The sequence below is a fragment of the Rattus norvegicus genome, chromosome 5, assembly GCF_021556685.1.
Source record: "Rattus norvegicus strain SHRSP/BbbUtx chromosome 5, alternate assembly SHRSP_T2T, whole genome shotgun sequence".
In the NCBI taxonomy this organism is placed as follows: domain Eukaryota; kingdom Metazoa; phylum Chordata; class Mammalia; order Rodentia; family Muridae; genus Rattus; species Rattus norvegicus.
In genome coordinates, this window is record NC_141538.1 from 156888413 (window position 1) to 156906698 (window position 18286).

Below are 18286 nucleotides of genomic sequence, written 5' to 3' on the forward strand. Positions count from 1 at the left end.
AAATTTAACTGGCTAGAGTCTCCTTTCTAGGCCGTGTGAGCCACAATGGGCAGTGCCCAGAACAGTAGTGTTTGGTCTCAGCCTTTTGAAGTCACCAGGCACGGGGGGGATGTTGCTGACCTAATAGGAGACTCCACAGAAGACATCACCCGGTTCATTTCCACAGCGTCCTACTCAACCAGCAGCACCCAGGCCTTGAAGACAGTTGCAGACTCCCGCCCTCTGTGCTCCAGGGTGCTCACCTAAGATCCTAACAGATCCAGGCCTCACAGCGGGCTCACAGGAGTCTTGCTTTTGATCTTCCCTGTGTAAAGGAGGACCCTAGACACAGGCAGGTAGACAGACATCCCGTGCTGTCTCCACGACCAGATCTGCTGACAACGGTCTTTCTGGGTCTTAACTGTGTAGAGCCTCTTTTGACCTGCTCTAGGAAATCACTCCTCATACCCCAGCAAGGAGCTTCGGGACCCTGAATGGATGCCTCTGTGAACAGATCTATGGGTCCTGCTGAAGCAGCTATGGTTTCCCCTCCCTGGGCTCTCCCAGGCAACCTGTGGCAACGTTGCTTTCTCTGCAATTTAAAGGTGCTTGTTTGTTCCCTCAAAGACTATTGTCATTCTAAACTTGGCCCCTGGGCCAATTTCCTGAGAGCAGAGAATCCTGATTGGCCATCCCTGGGAGCCATTCCGGATAGAAGAGCCGGCTGTTGCCATGGAGTCTGCCTTAGCTCCTCTGAGCCTGGGCCCAGCCGGTTTGAGCCAGATAAGCATCAGGTCATGCCTGGCTGCTGTTGATGTTGTCAGGGGATGGCCAGTCCCCAAGAGACTCTGGGACAGCCAGTGTGTGTGTAGAGTGGGGTGAGAGGGCGGTAGGGGCAAGGGTCCAACAGATGGACCATAGCCTCTGTTCTCAAGGCTAACCTCTGGTCGCGAGAGTCCCTGCCTGCCTGTGTCCTCCCCAGTGTTAGACATGGCGCCTGGCTTTCAGTGCAGTCTCCGTGGCTCCATACCGGATACTTAGCGCCTAGCACAGCGGCTGTGATGAGGGAGTAAGAAACGTCCCAGGGCTTGTCGTCTGGAGCTTCCTCCTTGGTCGGGGAGGAAACGGCTCACTGACGCCAGGAGAATTACCTAGTGCTTGCTGGCCCGAACTGAAAAATGTATTAGAGCTGAGATCCCAATGGATGTGTGTTAACCGGAGGAGAAGAAAGAAGCAGCCTCCTCCCCCAGAGGAAAGCACGTGCAAAGGCCCTGTGGTCTGATGCATGGATGGGCAGCAAGAAACAGCATGGAGCGCACTGAGGAGCCTGGCTTTACTCGAGAGCATCGTCAGAAAACTTCTAAGCAGAAAGATGATCATGTGGCCACCAAGGGAAGAGACGGAGGAACAGAAGGTCAGAGTAGGTGGGAGCAGCCCTCAATAAACACTCAAAGCCTGTCTTTCAAATCCACCCCCTTATCCCTTTCCTACTGATCCTGCCTCCCTCAGGCCTCTGCATCACACTGACACCGCTCTGCCCAGCCCCCACGGGACTTGTGACATCCGATCTTGCTGAACTATGTCATCTACCAAGCCTGCAGCTGGCTGAGTTCCAGTCTGAAGCCTGGCTTTAAAGGAGCCCTTGGGAGTACAGGCTGTGACTACCTTTTTACACCACAGTGTACAGACTGAGTAGGTACAGTGCCCCCTCCATACCCTGTCCCTCCAACTCCTGGAACACAGTGACTTAATTCCCAAGGGCGGGTTTTTGTCTGAAGCCGGTGTGCCCCATTCTGCAAGATCCGCCTGAAGGGAAAAATCCTCTCTGGTTGCCCAGCCCTCCCTGAGGTCTCTCTTGTATTTCAGCCCAAATCAGGATTCACTTCCTGTTGCTTGGTTAAGGGCAAAGGGCAGGTGGACCGGAGCATCTACCAGAGCAGGGATTTGACTTCATTATGGTGTGATAGTTAATACTGATTATCAACTTGCCAGCATCTTGAAACACCCAGGAGACAAGTACCCAGGAGTTTCTGTGAGGGTGTTGCTCAGATTTGGCTAATTAGGTAAATTGACCCGCCCTACAGGACAGCACCACATCAGGCTGGGGGTCCTGAACTGAATAAAAAAGAGAAAGTGAGCTGAGCACAGGCGTTCATCTCTCTTCCTGACTGAAGACGCAATGAGGCAGGTTGTCTTAAGGTCCCACCATCTTGCTGTACCCGCCATGATGGACTGTACTCTCAAACTGTGAGTTTAAGAAACTCCACAGTTGTCAGGTATTCTGTAACAGCAGCTAGAGAAATAAATAGTCTACCTTCTGGATTAGTCAACTAGAGAAGTAACTAGTCCACCTGCTGGATTAGTCAACTAGAGAAGTAACTAGTCCACCTGCTGGATTAGTCAACTAGAGAAGTAACTAGTCCACCTGCTGGATTAGTCAACTAGAGAAGTAACTAGTCCACCTTCTCATTAGTCAACTAGAGAAGTAACTAGTCTACCTGTTGGATTAGTCAACTAGAGAAGTAACTAGTCCACCTGCTGGATTAGTCAAGGTTCTCTGGGGGAGTAGAGGGGGGCTCAGAACCAATAGAATGAACATATATTAAAAGAGAATTTATCAATGGCTGTCTCACACCTGAGAGCCTGAGAACTTGATTGCTACTTAATCTGTGAAGCTGGACACCTCAGCGTTCTAGTGCTAAAGACCTGGGATGCTGCTGGTCTTCAGTCCATGTTGGAAGCCGACACAGGCTGGTTCCAAAAGTGGTGAAGAGATTGGCAGTGGCAGCAACAGGGTAGATGAACTCTCCAGCCAGAGTGAAGACCAAGAAAGCGAAGGGAGGTTTCCTTCTTCTGCATGCATTTATCTCGTAGGACCTGAAGGTGCCGTTCACACTCACAGGGAGCCTCCCCACAACAGCTAAGGCAATCAAGACAGTCCCCCACTATCCTGACGTAGGCTATCCTTCATGGAGACTGTCTTCAGATGATTCAGGGTTGACAAAGCTACCATAACTCTTGGTTTTAAAAAAAAGCATCATATTCAGAACAGGATGTCATTTCTATTTTATAGATGAGGAATCTGAGGCTCTAGTTGACTTAGCAGGTATATAGCTGAGCTGGGGTCTCTACTATGATTGGTACAACATGGTCACTTTTACAACCTATCTTCCCAAGATGGGTAGGATGGAGGTTCCATTTGGTCCTGGGGTCCTTGGGTACATGAAGTGAGTGTATCAGGAAACCACACACTGTTCTTTCTACGTATGAACTTTCTAGAAGGTTCTCTATCCTAGATAATAATATCAGTAATGGGTGTTTGTGCTTTCTAAATGGAAGGGTATTTTGATTGACCATGGGTGCCTGTCAGACTACATAAACTGCTTAGCTGGCAGTATCTGAAAAGTATCCCGATACCCTCCAAGGAGGTACCATATCTATATTCTTGTGATGGGGAAGAAACCAAGGCTCAAGCCGTCATTTACAGTGAACTGGATGGGACTGGGCTGGCCTTAAGTCTGCAGTTCATACCTCTGTGATGCACATCTTACATATATACAAGCAATGGCTTATTTGGCTCTTAAGGTGGTTAGCAGCTCACCCGTGTCAATGGTCCTTATAGCGTTTCTCAGAGCCCATGTCCCACTGTGCTCTAAGGCCAGCTTCTTATGTGCTTATGAAATTCTTTGGCATGAAATAAGCATTTTTTTACTTAATATTCTCAATATTCTGACCATCCATCTATCCATCCATCCATCCATCCATCCATCCACTCACCCACCCGTCCATCCACTCAACCCTCGCACCCACCCACCCATCCACCTGCCCATCCATTCATCTGTCCACCTATCTACCTATCCATCCATTTATTTATCTACTAAGGCATCCACCCACCCCACCCACCCATTAACCTAACCACCCACCCATCCATCTATTCAGGCATCCATCCATCTAGCATTTATGAATACTCACTGTGTGTCATACTCTACTATACAGGAACGAAAACACAAGACAATGGTATTCATGAAGCCTGAATACCAGAGCTGCTCCCTACAAATCCTACCTACAAACCAACCAGCCAACCAACCAAACAAACAAAATACACCAAAACCTCTTGGTACATGGGCAGAAGGCAGCTATAGAGACTGACTTCTAGGAGGCCCCATTAGCTTGTCAAAGGTTGGCGGTCTAAATGCATGCCCCGGTGTCCTTATTTTTCCGCTGTTGGTAAGGGCTGGGCAGATGCTACACAATGATGGCAGGAAGAATGAGCTCAGCTATTGTGTGTCCCTCAAGAACACTAACATGTCGGAAACATCTTGCAGAGTCTGGGCAGACTGTCAGGGTTGGAGTCCCCCTGGGCCAGGCAGCTAGCTGAGAGTTTTTTTCTAGAGGCAGACTGTCACAGCTCCTGTCAGTGCCAACTCAGGAGGAATCTCTCAACACTGCTCTTTCTAATGACACTTCAGCCAGCAGGGCGGCTGAAAGGCAAGCTCTACCTCACTACAGAAGCTACTGGAACAGCCGCCATTTGTTGTGTCTTCTATGTACTGGTTTCCTTATATGGGATGGCCCTATTCCCCATAGTCAGCCAGGATTGTAGCTGGTCGCGAACCCATTTTACAGATCAAAATACTGAGGTGGCTGGACTGAGTCCACACACCCAGGCAATGGCGGTGCTGGTGCGAGGGTGCCTTGATAGTGTCATAGTTTTACAGCCAGGCTGCCTGGCTTGGGAGTCAACACTGTATCAAACATCTAAGTTTCTGGTTGTTTTGCTTCTGAGGAGAAAGATGGGCTCAAAGGAGAAAGAGAGAGGCAATGGAAGACTTCCAGGTACAGCTTAGTGTCCAGGGCTTGGGAAATAAATTCCACTGGCCTTCTATAAGATGGTGCTTGGGTTCTCAAACTGGTCATCACCACCTCTTACTCCTAGATAATTGGGGACATTAGCAGTGTGTCAATCTCATCCAGAAACTCTGAAGCTGCAAGAGCTTGCATATGGGGGCTTGATTGTGACACTAATGCCCTCCCCCAAAACCTCTGTACGTCAGAGCCCTGCCCCCCTGAAAGGCACGGGTGAGGCTTAAATCTCTTCCATGTTGGAACTATGGCCTGTGCTTATCTGAGTTAACTTCTATGCTGATTACCACTCCACATTTAGAATAGATTCTTAATAGATGCTTGCAGACAGAGAAGGGGTGGGAGAGGAAAGGAGAAAGTATGGAAGGAAGACCAGAGGCAGAAGGAAATAACACTGGACCAGAACGAATAGCTTTGTCCATTGTTTGAATGGCTTGAGGGTAAAGACAAGTCTTCATGTGAAACAGCAGGGACCGGAGGACCCACGGCTATCTGTGTGCTACATACAGTTTCCACTAATGTAATTTTGCCGTTTCTTTGTAATTTTATTTACTGTAGGCTGATTTGTCCCTAAGATGGGTTCTTCTGGGCCCAAGAAGGTGGTCCTGGCTCCCTTAGGGGCACAGCCGCAGGTTATGTGAGCAGCAGCTCCCCGGGCCCCAGCTGCAGGGTAGCAGACCTGACGCTCACGCCTTGACCATGTTCTTTTCTACCCTCTGAGTCCCTTTGCCCTTTGCTGATGGCAGAGACTCTGTCTGGCAGACAGGCATCGCTGGGTGTTGCCATGGTGATGGCTATGACGTCATACAGGAGTAAATCAAATTTCGGATCTCGGAGTTGAGCAGCTCTTTTGAGAAACACCAAGAGTTGAGGCAAGACCTTACTGGTGTCAGTCTCCCCCGCCTCCCCCCGCCTCCCCCCGCCTCCCCCCGCCTCCCCCCCACCCCTCTCTCCCCCCCCCCCCGCCTCCCCTGCCTTCCTCCCCCTTCCCCCACCACCTCCACCACCTCCACCACTTCCCCTGCCCCCACTCCTTCCACTTTACTCCCTCATCTGGACGAGCCTCATTCGTTAACTCATTCATTCATTTGCATTCATTCCAATGATGGGGGTGGGGAGGAGCACCTACTATGCGCTACACACTATGCTAGATAAACAGACTGTGGCCCCACAGCCAGTGAGTGACTGTGCAGAATTTTTAGTCTTATATGAGCAGCAGGAACTCAATTACATAACCACCATGATTACTACCGTGATCCAGGCTCTGGTAGAAGTGTGTTAGTTCGATAGGGCTGCCATCCCAAAGTGTCACAGACTGGAGGGCATTAACAGCAGAAATCTTTGTTCTTAGGGTTCTAGAGGCTTGATGTCTGAGATTAAAGGGTCAGCAGGACTCGCTGCTTCTCCTGCTTGACTTACAGATGGCCTCCTCTTGTGGCACATCCGCGGACCTTGCAGCTTTAAAGAGAGTCTGGGAAATGCATTCTCCCACTTAAAGGAAGTCATAGCAAGGGTCAGGCAGAAGGAAGAACCTAAGGTCAAAACTGCCACCTGCAACATCTGGGCTGCCATGGTAGCCCAGAGGGCAGAGGACATTCTTCTTCGAAGTCCTGGAATAGCCATACTTCAGAAGAACGTTTTGATCAAGTTGGTCTTCTGCTTACATTTTGGGATTTTAACTCAGGGAACAGTCCAGTTTCCTACCCCTTACTGTGCCCACCCCTTACCACTCCACTCCAGCCATGCCTGTCCCCTGTGATAATGTGAGCTCATCGGGAGGTATTGCTGGTCTCAGTCTGAGCTGGTGGCACCTCCTAGGTGCCAGGTGTTGAATGTCAGAACAAACACTGAGAGTTTCTTAAGACAGAAGAGTCCCTGTCATCACCCATGACCTTCATTAGTCAAAGCAAGTAGGGTGGGGACCAACTCCATACCTTGGTGACCAAGAGGTATGGAGAACAGGAGGGACTCAGTACCCATCTTCGGAAACAACCACTACAGGAACTCTGAGGAGAGTGACTAGCACCTCCCAAATTCTCCCTGTCCTCTGTCACCACCAGGGGATATGGCAGTTGTTTGGAGATAGAACCACTTATAGACCAAGGCATCCTTGGAGAGCTTCCTCTCACCTGGTCTGTTACCTGAGAACACACATGCTGGGGGCTTCCTGGTCATCTGGATTTTAAAGGAAACCATCCTTGTCCTGAGTGAGAAAATCAAGGACCTTACTGAGCATCTTTGAGTCTTTTGGAGGCCCTGAGAATCCACTTGGGCATCCATCATCTGGTGTCCCAGTTCTTTTCCCACCTTGTGATGATGGCTCAGTCCCAATGTGCCTCGTCCACCCCTCTTCCTGGGCTGGGGCATGGGGGCAGCTGTTGGTGGGGCTGGATCACAGAATCCTGATCACCATCCAGGCAGTGGGTGGGCACAGTACCTGAGAACGTGCCCGAGTTTGAATCTAAAGGAAAGTCACGGGATGTGAGCGACTGGGTGAGCATTGAGCGACTGGGCGAGCATTGAGTGACTGGGTGAGCATTGAGCGACTGGGCGAGCATTGAGTGACTGGGCGAGCATTGAGCGACTGGGCGAGCATTGAGTGACTGGGCGAGCATTGAGTGACTGGGCGAGCATTGAGCGACTGGGCGAGCGTTATTCATCCACAGGCCCAGATGCTTCCCGTCTGTTCTGCTTCCTGGACTCCAGGTTCTTGTTCTTTCTAAAGTCTGGTTGGCTTGTTTCCCTTTTTCCTTTGACCTGAAAGCTTCCTTGTGCCCTCCCAATGAGTTCTCTTCCTTTCTTTCCCTCCTTATGTCATAAACTCCAGTTTCTGTGATTAGCATATACCCACTGTAAAAAAAAAAAACCAGTAAGTTTCCATACATTGGTCACACCCTCCTGTCCTCTCTCTCGTCCCCTAGGTCTTTCTGTTCATTCTCTTCCTCTACCCAAATCACCCCACTTCTACTTGCCACAGATAGAGCCCAGAGTCCACACAGGAAAGAAAACGTGGGACATTTGCCTTTCTGAGTAGCACGTTCACACGACGTTCACCGGTCCTGTCTGCTATCCACAGTGACATAATCTCATTCTTCCTATGGTTAACTCGGGTCCCTTTGGGTATATATCCAGGAACCATATAGCTGGGCCATGTGATAGTCCTATTTTCACTGTATTTGATTTTCATACTGATTTTCATAGTGGCTGTATCTACGTTCCTGGCGTTAGCGTATCAGGATTCCCCCCACTGACCCTGGCACCTTCACCAGCATCTGGTGTCTGCTTCCTAGCTAGCCCTTCTGACTGGGCTGAAGTGGAATCTCATTATGGTTTCGGTTTGTACTTTCCTGATGGCTGAGGATGTGAGTTTCATCGTCGCTGTTGTTTTGATTTGGGTTTTTGTTGTTCACTTTGTATTTTTGTCTTGGTTTCATTTTTTGGTTTTTCTATTTTTGTTTTTGTGGGGTTTTTTTGCGTGTAGGTACTGTCCTCAAGCATCTACTTTGAAGGACCCGTCATGGATTCTACTCCGTGTGACTAATGGTCTCTAACACTCCCTGTCTTAGCTGCAGGCAGGGATCCGAAGGTACGAAGGAGGTATGAAGAGTTTCCGACTTGGGAAAACCTCCCTCCATAGTGTCCTTTCTGGAACACAGAACATTCTGGGAGGGTGACTTAGCAGGTCATGTGACTTAGTGGCACGTGAGCATGAGGGCCTGTGTTGGATTCCCAGAACCTACACAAAAGGCCAGTGCTCTCCCAGTGCTGGGGGTGGGGATTAGGCAGGGGTGGGAGCAGCGGAGGGGTGGGTCGGGCAGAGACTACTGGAAGCTCGCCGGCTCTGGGTCTCAGTGCTTCAACAGAGCAGTGTGGATGGCTCCTGAGGAAAGAAAGACACTGGGGTTGACCCCTGGTTTCTACATGTTTGCATACACACACACACACACACACACACACACACACACACACACACACACTTAAAAGGAGAAGACATGCTGCTTGAGCACGTGTGGCAGGCACCATATGGCTTTTTCGCTTACAGTGTCTTGACGATGCAGACGGAAGACAAGATTGTCCAGTCTTCTAATTTCGATGCTACAGGGGACAGTTCCCAGGTAGAGGGAAGTCCACAGCTTTGTTCCACCCCCTCACTTTCTTCTTACAAGATGTCACTGTGTTGCCCAGGCTGACCCCAAAGCTCTCTATCCTCCTGCCTTGGTTGAACAGGTCTGTGTCGTCACACCTGACTTGGCCATCCCTTCTCGTGGTAGCCCCAGCAGAACGGTGATCCTAGGAGGTGGTCAGAGAATAGCCTTGGGTGAGCTTCTCTGAGTCTGTTTCTTTATTTGCCAAACTGAGGGTGATGGTAGCCCACCACTCCAGAGCTGTAAGATCCATTTCTTAACTAATGTGAGGCCAGAGTTTCCTAAAATTTGATACATGTCACTGCCAGAAATAAATGAGTCTGATTCGAAGATCTATGTGTTTATTTATGTGGATGTCAGTCTGGGTAACAGCATATACCAATTTTCTGACTATTACTCTTTAAAATAGGACCAAAGTTTAGTGGTCACCAGTGAGAAAAACCTCAAGCAGATACTAGGGTGGACGCTGAGGAGACGCTGTGAGATGTGGTGAGCGAGTAACGGATGAGGCTTGGGCCAGGAGCTGGGTGTGGGGGACGTAGACACAGCTGAAGAGGTGGGCAGGGTACAAGGGGAGTGAAGCCTGGTGGGTCTGAGTTGGAATCTCCTGGAGTCCTGTGCCCCAGACCACAGCGAATGGTGCAATGGGCTCCCACACAGCAGAGCTTTCTGTCCACCCTCTGGTGCCATGCGGGCAGTGCTCTCTGTGCCTCAAGAAGAGGCCATCTTGTCTCCCTCTTTCAGCTGAAGTTTTCCTCCCAGCCCAAGGTTCCAGGAATAAGGATTCTGAAACTCAAGTATATTTACCAATACCCAGGCCATAAGCTTTGTCAGTTCCCCAATTAGATGACGATATCCATTAATCTGAGTTCTGCCACACGTCTGGTTACCTCCGCTCAGCTCCCATGTTTCTGATGTTCCCGGGCGAGTCTTCCTCCCTTCTCTGTATCCCAGAATGCAATCTTCCTACTGAATGTCCCACTTTCTATTTCCTGCCTAAGCTTATAGGCCAGTCAGCATTTTATTGACAGGTGCAGCACCCATACACAGCCAAGAGATTCTCTCTACATATGGCTAGAGGGTCAGAGAGAGTGAGCGCACTCTGTTACATCTACCTCCGAGACTCTCAAGTGTGGGATGGCAGGAAACCCAAGGTGGAGATCAAGTAGAGCTGGGTTTTACCATGGCTTTGCCAATTCCTGGTCCTGAGGTTCTGAACAAGTCCCCCTTATCCTTCAGTTGCTTCATCCATAAAATGGGGCAGTAAGAAAATTTGTAAAACATCTTCTTCACCTAACTCACAAAGACTGACAATGGCAGGTAGAAGAGTACGGGGTTCATGCTTAAGATGCTACCCAAGGCCCCCCTAAACCCACAGCTCTGCTTGTTTAACTGTGGGAGAGCAGAGGGAGAAGCCCTCTGTTTCTCCCTGCCCATGCGCACCCTGCCCAGATTGTTCTGGGAGCTCTCTGGGTTCCTTGTCTGCGGAATTCTCTTCTTAGGTCCCATCTTGCTTTGTTTTGAACAGAAAGAGGCACGGGGTCAGTCTTAGAGGTCTCCCATCTCCACCTTCCTCCCATCTCATTCTGCAAAGAGCAGAGGCGTCCACGTTGAAATCCCGGCTATGAGTAGCTGGCCTGGTGGACTCACACGAGTACTTTGAGAGGTGTGGATCTTGGTTTCTTTATCTACTAGGTGGAACTAAATATCTTCCGAGTCAAGTATGGCAACCAGTTTGAGCCACATAGGGGTGGGTCTCACATCAAAAGCCCCCGCCCGACCCCTAGCAAAGAACACATGAAAATGAAACAAAATAAACAGGCAAGATCTCAATAAGCCTCACAAATGACGGCTTCTTCCTCTTCCTTTTCTTTCTTATTCCTTTCATTGAAAATAGATATTTTTCTCCTCATATAATATGCCCTGATTGTGTATTATTCTCCTCTTACTCCTCCCAGTCCCTCCTGACCTCCCCTCCCATCTGGATCCACCCCATTTCTGTCTCTCATTAGAAAACAAACAGGCTTTTATGGGGTAATAGATAAAATATAATGTATAAAATTATATAAATATATACAATTATATATTTTCATTATTACATAATGTATTTTAATATAATATACATATATAATATAATGTATACTGTATAATGAGATAAAACAAAACCCTGCCACATTGGAATTGGACAAGACAAACTGAAGGAAAAGAGCCCCCCAAAAGGCACAAGAAACAGGGACACACTCATTCCCGCACTCAGGAATTCCCTAAAAGCCCTGAACTGGAAGCCACAATATATATGCAAAAGGGCCTGGGCCTGGCTCGTTTAAAGCTGCGATCCAACTGAACTGCTCTCACTTACGAACAACAGAAGGTCCATCTAAAAGTAGCTAGAACAATAAGGGGAATGTTCTCTCAAGCGGGAAGAATTCCGTGGGCGGATTTGTTCTCCAACCTCCTCATCTTGCGCTCGTATCCACACTAGATTCATGGAGCAGCCCCGGGTCACCTGTCCTATAGCCATGCATACTCCATAGATCACTGGGTTTAGGGTAAAAAGAGAGAAAAATATAGTATTTAAATAAAATAATCCCTGAAGAGCGAATGGGATTTGGAAAGAAAAGGAAGGGAAAGGTTGCCCAGATTTAAGGGACCCATGAACAAGAATCCAGAGGTAGAAAGGTGCGGGGTACTTTGCCAGATGCTATTGCAAGGCAGTACCAGTACGGGCTGGATTGTGTCCCCACATTCCCATATCAGAGCCCTAACACTAGTACTTCCAAGTGTGACCTTGATTAGAAAGTGTCCTTGCAGGTGTAATTAGCAGAACTGAGGTCCTACTGGGGTTGGTGGGTTCCCAAACCAACACGACATGTGTCCTTAAGGAAAGGAGACATTATGGCGCAGAAGCGCTTGAATCAGGAGAAGGTCCGTCAGTCACTGTCACGTGGCCACCCTGGCAAGCCCAGGCAGGGACTCTGTGGGTCTGCACTGTCCGATGGCCCCAAGGGAGAAGGACTGTCATATGCCTAGGAACAGAACAGTCATTTTAGCCACAAGTCACAAAGGGAAGAATGAGCCTCTCACGAGACCAAGGACCAGCTCAGAGGATTCATCGCCAGGTGTCAGGGACACATCTGTAACCCTGGCACCTGGGAGGCCGAGGCAGGAAGATCCCAAGGGTTAGGGCCCAGTGGGGTTAGATAGCAAAGCCCCTTCTCAGAAGGAAAAAAAAAGGAGAGAGGAAAATGTGGCCAGGCTAAGAGGCCTCCTTCCCACTGGCTTAGAACAACTCCCACACAAAGCTACACCATGAGCAGAATGCTACACCATGAGCAGAATACTCCTAAATAACAATGCTGGCACTTGGAGCTCCTCTCGCTAACTGAGGAAGCTGTAGGAGGGAAAGTAGGCCATGAACCCCAAGGTGCTGCTGTGTAGGACTGTGCCAGGCACTGTGCACTTCAGACCCTCTGCAGTCTCAGGAGGAGAGTATTCTTGGAACAGTTACCAAGGAAAAGACCGAGAGTCAGAAGTTTAGTGCACTTGGCCAAGGCCCCCCAGATAGGAGCTAACACAGCAGATCTTAAACCCAGTGATCTATGGAGTATGCATGGCTATAGGACAGGTGACCCGGGGCTGCACCAAGAATCTAGTGTGGATGCGAGCGCAAGATGAGGAGGTTGGAGAACAAATCCGCCCACGGAATTCTTCCCGCTTGAGAGAACATTCCCCTTATTGTTCTAGCTACTTTTAGATGGACCTTCTGTTGTTCGTAAGTGAGAGCAGTTCAGTTGGATCGCAGCTTTAAACGAGCCAGGCCCTTGGGTGGGAGATCTTCCTCCAGGGCTGCAACTGAGAAGAGTCCATGAAGAATAAACCCGCCACCCCAGGCACATTTTGAACCAGCTGAGAAGCAAGTCCAAGAGGATGGCAGATGGAGCCCTGAACATCACCTCCATGAAGACAAAGCTGCCGGTGGTGTGGTGGACAGAACGGCTCTACGCGCAGAGAAGTGGGTTGCCTTATATTGGACTCAGAATAGGCAGGCTCGCCCACCGCGTGTGGGCAGCACTGGGCCACGGCAGGGGCTGGGGCAGCCAAACAGAACTCAGTTCCCTCGTGGGCAGCTCCAAGAGAAATTGGAGATGTGGGGCTGTGGAGGTCTACTTCCTTATCCCAGGTTTCCCTGTGATGGGAGATGGGCTTTCTGCAGGGAGGACGTGGAGACGGGACAGAGACCTTGATAGAAGAGTGACCATGGTCACAATCAGGGGTGGAGGTGGGGGTGGGGGTGGCGGGAGGCTCAACAGGAAAAAATGAGAGGGAAGGGAAGAAAGAAAATAGGGAGGGGGAGGGGAGGGAGCGTAGATGAGAAAGCGAGACACTAATTAGACAGTAGGAACTCATTTCTGCTTAATAATGAGGAAAAGCAGGAGCCAGGCACTGGGGAATCTGTGGCAAGGCTGTTGGAGGGGTGAGCGCAGGGAAGGGAGGGGAGGGACTGCAAGGTTTTTGGCCACTGCCAGCTGCTTGTCCCTTGGGAAGCTCTACCCAACGTTTAGGATCTCTCCTGGACTCTGAGACCAGTCAGGAGATGAATCTGAAGGGTGAAGATGGTGTTGGGGGTACTTACAAAGATGTACCAATGAGGAGATGGTGTAGGTTGAGAGGCATAGAATGCAGACCAAGGCTCCTCAGCTTTCCAGGCAGTCACATCCTTGCCCGCCCCTGGAAACACTAGAAGCACAGACCTTTCTTGGCGCTCCACTGAGGCAGAGGGCTTCGTGTGGAATCAGAAACTGGCTCGGCTTCTGTATGCCTGTGCTAAAGTCAGGCTCCCTGTGGGAGAGGTGGAAGGGTCCTCTCAATACAGAGAGATCAAGCAACTCCCCACACTGAGGTTCAGAGTCGAAAAGTCTCGACCTATGGCCAGAAGCAGTCCGTGGCTTCTGGTTAGAGCCAGTGTGCATCAAGGGCCTACTGCTATCCTTCAGATCTCCTCTGGACAGTGCCTCACTTTGGGAGCACCTCGTGAGGTCAAGCCAGAGATGCTCCTAGCTCAGTCTCCCATATCCCCATCGCTGGGGACCCTGGGACTAAGAACTTTAGCAGCTGAGCCGTTTTGCCACTCCCTCTTTCTCTGTGCCTCGTGTGGCCATGTATAGAGGCACCACGTGCAGTACTCTTGGGTGCATGCAGATTACCCTTGGCTAGTGAACTCCCGGGATCCCTGATGAGGAAAATTGCTATATTCAACTGGGAGACTAAGGGTATATGACTTTTATTACTGGGCTGCAGATTCCGAGACCACCTCTTGTGGGACCTTGTTTTGGCCTCCCAGGCCCTTTAAATGCTGGATCTGCTTCCTAAGCCATCTGTCGCTCCAGAACCCGGTGTGGGAGCTGGTGGCCCAAGCTCCGTGGGCTCCCGGGACTGATTGATTGGCTGATATTTGTGGCTGAATGATTAGATGTTTTCAGAGCAGCTTCTGGCAGAGAGAATGCTCTAAGTGTAAAATATTGTTATTAATTATCCCAATTGCTCCGTTCAGCTGTAGGCACTGTGTCTGCTCAGAAGGAAGAGATAAGGTATCCTTGCCAAAGTCAGAAAGAAGGGAAGGAAGGAAGGAAAGGAAGGAAAGAAGGAAGGAAGAAAGAAAGACAGACAGACTGACTGATCAGTGCTGATGGGCTTCTGTCCTCTGAGAGAAGGTTGGAGACCGTTATTTATTTTTTTTAATGTCTTCTAGACTAGGATTTGAAGGGAAAAAATGAGGTCAGATTTAATTCCTGGCTCTGCACAAGGCTGTGTGACCTTAAGTGAATTATGTAACCTCTCTGAACTTCAGAGTCTTCGTTGCTTAAATGAGTGACATCTATGATTTCCTCTAGCCCTTCCCTGGAAATTCCAAAGCGGCACTGGGCAGGGCTGATCCCTGCTGATTGGCTGCCTGTGTTCACCCATCCTTTCTCCTACCAACGGAACATTCTCTGGTTTTCTTCCTTTGTTCTATTTTTTCCGCATGTAGCGTGTATGTGACATGCATGTGTGTGCAGAGTTGCATATGTGGGAATAGATGTGTCTGTAGGGGGCTGTCGGGTGCACTTGTGTGTATGTAAGTGTGGAGGCCAAGGCTGAAGAATTACCCTCTATCCTTCCTCCACCTTATTCACTAAGGCAGGGACTCTCAGTAGCACCTAGAGCGCGTCTAGTCTCGCTAGTCAGCTTGCTCTAGTGATGCCATTCTTCCCTTCTGAGACTGAAATTATAAGGAACTTTCAATGTCCACCTAGCATGGGTTCTTACGCTTTAGAGACAGGCTCTTTAAGGACCTGGCCATCTCCCCAGCCTTGGACCATTTTTTAAAAAAGATTTATTTTTATCTTATGTGTTCCCCCCCTCTGTCTCTCTGTCTGTCTCCATCTGTCTCTGTCTCTCTGTCTGTCTCTGTCTGTCTGTCTCTCTCTCTCTCTGTGCGAGCACACGCGCACGTGTGTGTGTGTGTGTGTGTGTGTGTGTATGTGTGTGGGTGTGTGCGTGATACATGCAGTACCCATGGAGGCCAGAAGAGGGCGCTGCCCCCAGAACTGGTGTTACAGAAGGTTTGAGAGCAGCCACATAGATGCTGGAAATCAAAACCTGGGTCCTCTGCACGTGCAACTAGCACTCTTAACCACTCTCGTCCCCAGAACATTCTTAACTACTACTGAATGCCTGCTTCCCTGTCTCTATAGAATATAGGGTTTAGTTTGATCCTTTCCTGTTGCTATAGCTGATGGGATGGACCATAGACTGTCCAGCCTTCTCCCCCAACTCCTGTCTTCTGCTTCACATTTAAGATCCCAAGAAGAGCATGGACAAGGACAGCCTTAGCAAACCATAGCTCCGGCTGGCTGAACCATGGCCTGGAACTTGGCAAAAGTTACTGCACATGCTTTACGAAAATGAATCTTGCTACCACTCAGGGCGCCTCAAGGAGGGTCACCCTATTCTTAAGCTCCCGGTCCTGGTAATGAATTGGACACAGAGTGGGCGTGCTGTTTCTCTGAGGTCACACAGCTGAGAAGCAGCATGGAGCCTCACAGTTGGGAAGGATGGGCGGGGCTTCCTACACTGCTACACAGAGTCCATGGGGGAGTAGAAAATGCTGACACCCGAATCTCACGCTTCTTGTTTGGAGTTCATTGGTCGGGGTGCGGCAGTAGGATATTTGGGATTTTCATTCTTTCGGATTTTAGTCTATGCATCTCACAAATGAGGGAACCGAGGGTCAAAGATAGAAATGGATTTAATTACATTTCTCTGTCTCATATGGCTCTGCCCTATAGCCAGGAGGTAGGAGATCTGGAAAGGGGCACCTGAGTTTGAGGACAGTGTCCTGCTCTTTATGACCCCTCCGAGCCCTATGTCTCTGTTATCTCTGGGAAACAGCTCATAGCCCCACCCCCATCCTTTAGCCTGAATTAGCTTCAGTAAAGCCTGGGGTTTCTGGAGGTGGTGTGGGTAGCACAGTCCAGGAATAGTCCCTCTGCAGAAGAGACAGGGACCTGGCTGGGGTCAGCCCTTGGGGACCTAATTATCCTTTGACTTCGGTGATGGCTTTGTTCATGTCCTGTTGGCACAGGATTTCCTGAGCAGATTTACACAGGTTTGAACCAGTAGAGATCAGCAGCCATGCCCCTCTCTTCTTGAGGAAATACCCAGGTGATGTCAAACTAGCAAGAGACAAATCAGAGCCTTGAAGCCAGGTCCCTTGCAGATATCAGCCTACCTGCCACCATCTCTGGGAAGCTTCCGTGCTCTGCAGGGCTTCCCTCTGTGGCTAGCTCAGCATTTCGGGGTGCTCTTGTGAGATGAACTGGGTCTCCCGCTGGACCTCAGCTTCTAGGGGTGGGAGGAATGCTGGAGGCTGAGGTGGGGAAGGACTTTCCTTGTTTTCTTAGCACCATGGCCACAGCAGGGCAGACCAGCAGCTCTTCAATTAGATGCTGAAAGAAAAACAAGGCACACACCACAACGGATCTCATGTCAATGCCTATATCTGCAGTTTTGCAGATCCCCAACCCCGAAATTTATATGAATGAATAAAGAATGCATTCCGGAACCAGCTTATTCCAAATTGGGGGAGGCCTGAATCTTTATGTATTAAGTACATTGGGGGAGGAGTTGGAGAGAGGGCTCTGGGGGGTAAGGGGCTTGCTGTGAGGACTCGAGGCTCTCCACGAGTGATAGCCTCAAATAGTCACACACGAGCCTAGGGTGATAGCATCTGCATGAGACCCTGGCACTGGAGTAAGGCCAGGCAGGTCCCAGGAGTTCTTTGGCTAGTCTGTTAGCTGACATTCAGCTTCAATGAGAGACCCTGTCTCAAAACAAAGTGGACGGCCTGGAGGGTGGCTCGGTGGCTAAGAGCATCTGATACGTTTCCGGAGGACTCAGGTTCCGTTCCCAGCACCCATGCTAGGTAGCTCACAGCTGCCTGGAACTCCAGGGCATCTGACACCTTTGGCCTCCTTGAGAACCTGACTCACATACACACAGACACACATGTTCACATAATTAAAAGAAAATAAAAATAAAACCAAATCCCAAGAAATAAAGTAGAGAGAGATAAAGAAAGATGCCCAAAGTTGACCTCTGGCTTCCACATACACAAGCATACACAAATGAACACACACTTGCACACACACATGTGCACATACATGCTTACAGCACACACACACACACACACACACACACACACACACACAAGAGAAAATTTAGCCCAAGAATAGGAAGCCTAGTGAGTCCACCCGAGCAAGTCTGCCCTAGCCCACTGGAGGCCACGGTGTCCAAACTGAGCAAGCAAACAGTCTGGCCATTGAACTGGGTCATCACAGTTCCCTGAGCGCCATTTATGCCAGGTCATAGCACTAAAGACTGCATTCAGCTACCAAAGCAAAGCCCTGGTGCTGGGTCACCTCCGCTGGGGGTTGTTTTTCCATTTAAAACCCAGTCTGAGGGAGGGAATTCTAAACTTACTAGCGTTTGCTTAGCTGTGAGTCCCTCATCACCAAGGGCAATGGATGATGGCTTCACCTCAACACTGGAGGCAGAGACCAGTGAGGGTGGGTGGGATGAAGGGCCAAGGGTGAAGCACCCATAGGCCTGGCCCTTTATCTGGGAAACCATCATTCGACTAAGAGCCCACCCTATGAAATTCAACTTGAACTCATTCTGCAAGATTGCATGGCACTGGAACTTCCCAAGTGTCTAGGGGATGAGACTATTTTTAATTAAGTCTGTCACTACATCAGGAT

The 18286-nt window shown here is 49.6% G+C and overlaps 1 long non-coding RNA gene across 1 annotated transcript; it reads left to right on the forward strand.

The window, feature by feature from the left end:
- Positions 1-720: 720 nt before the first annotated feature.
- Positions 721-2121, forward strand: LOC148006120 (uncharacterized). The gene is made up of 2 exons (XR_015621255.1): positions 721-1393; positions 1489-2121. It is a non-coding gene; the product is annotated as an uncharacterized LOC148006120 (long non-coding RNA).
- Positions 2122-18286: the final 16165 nt, after the last annotated feature.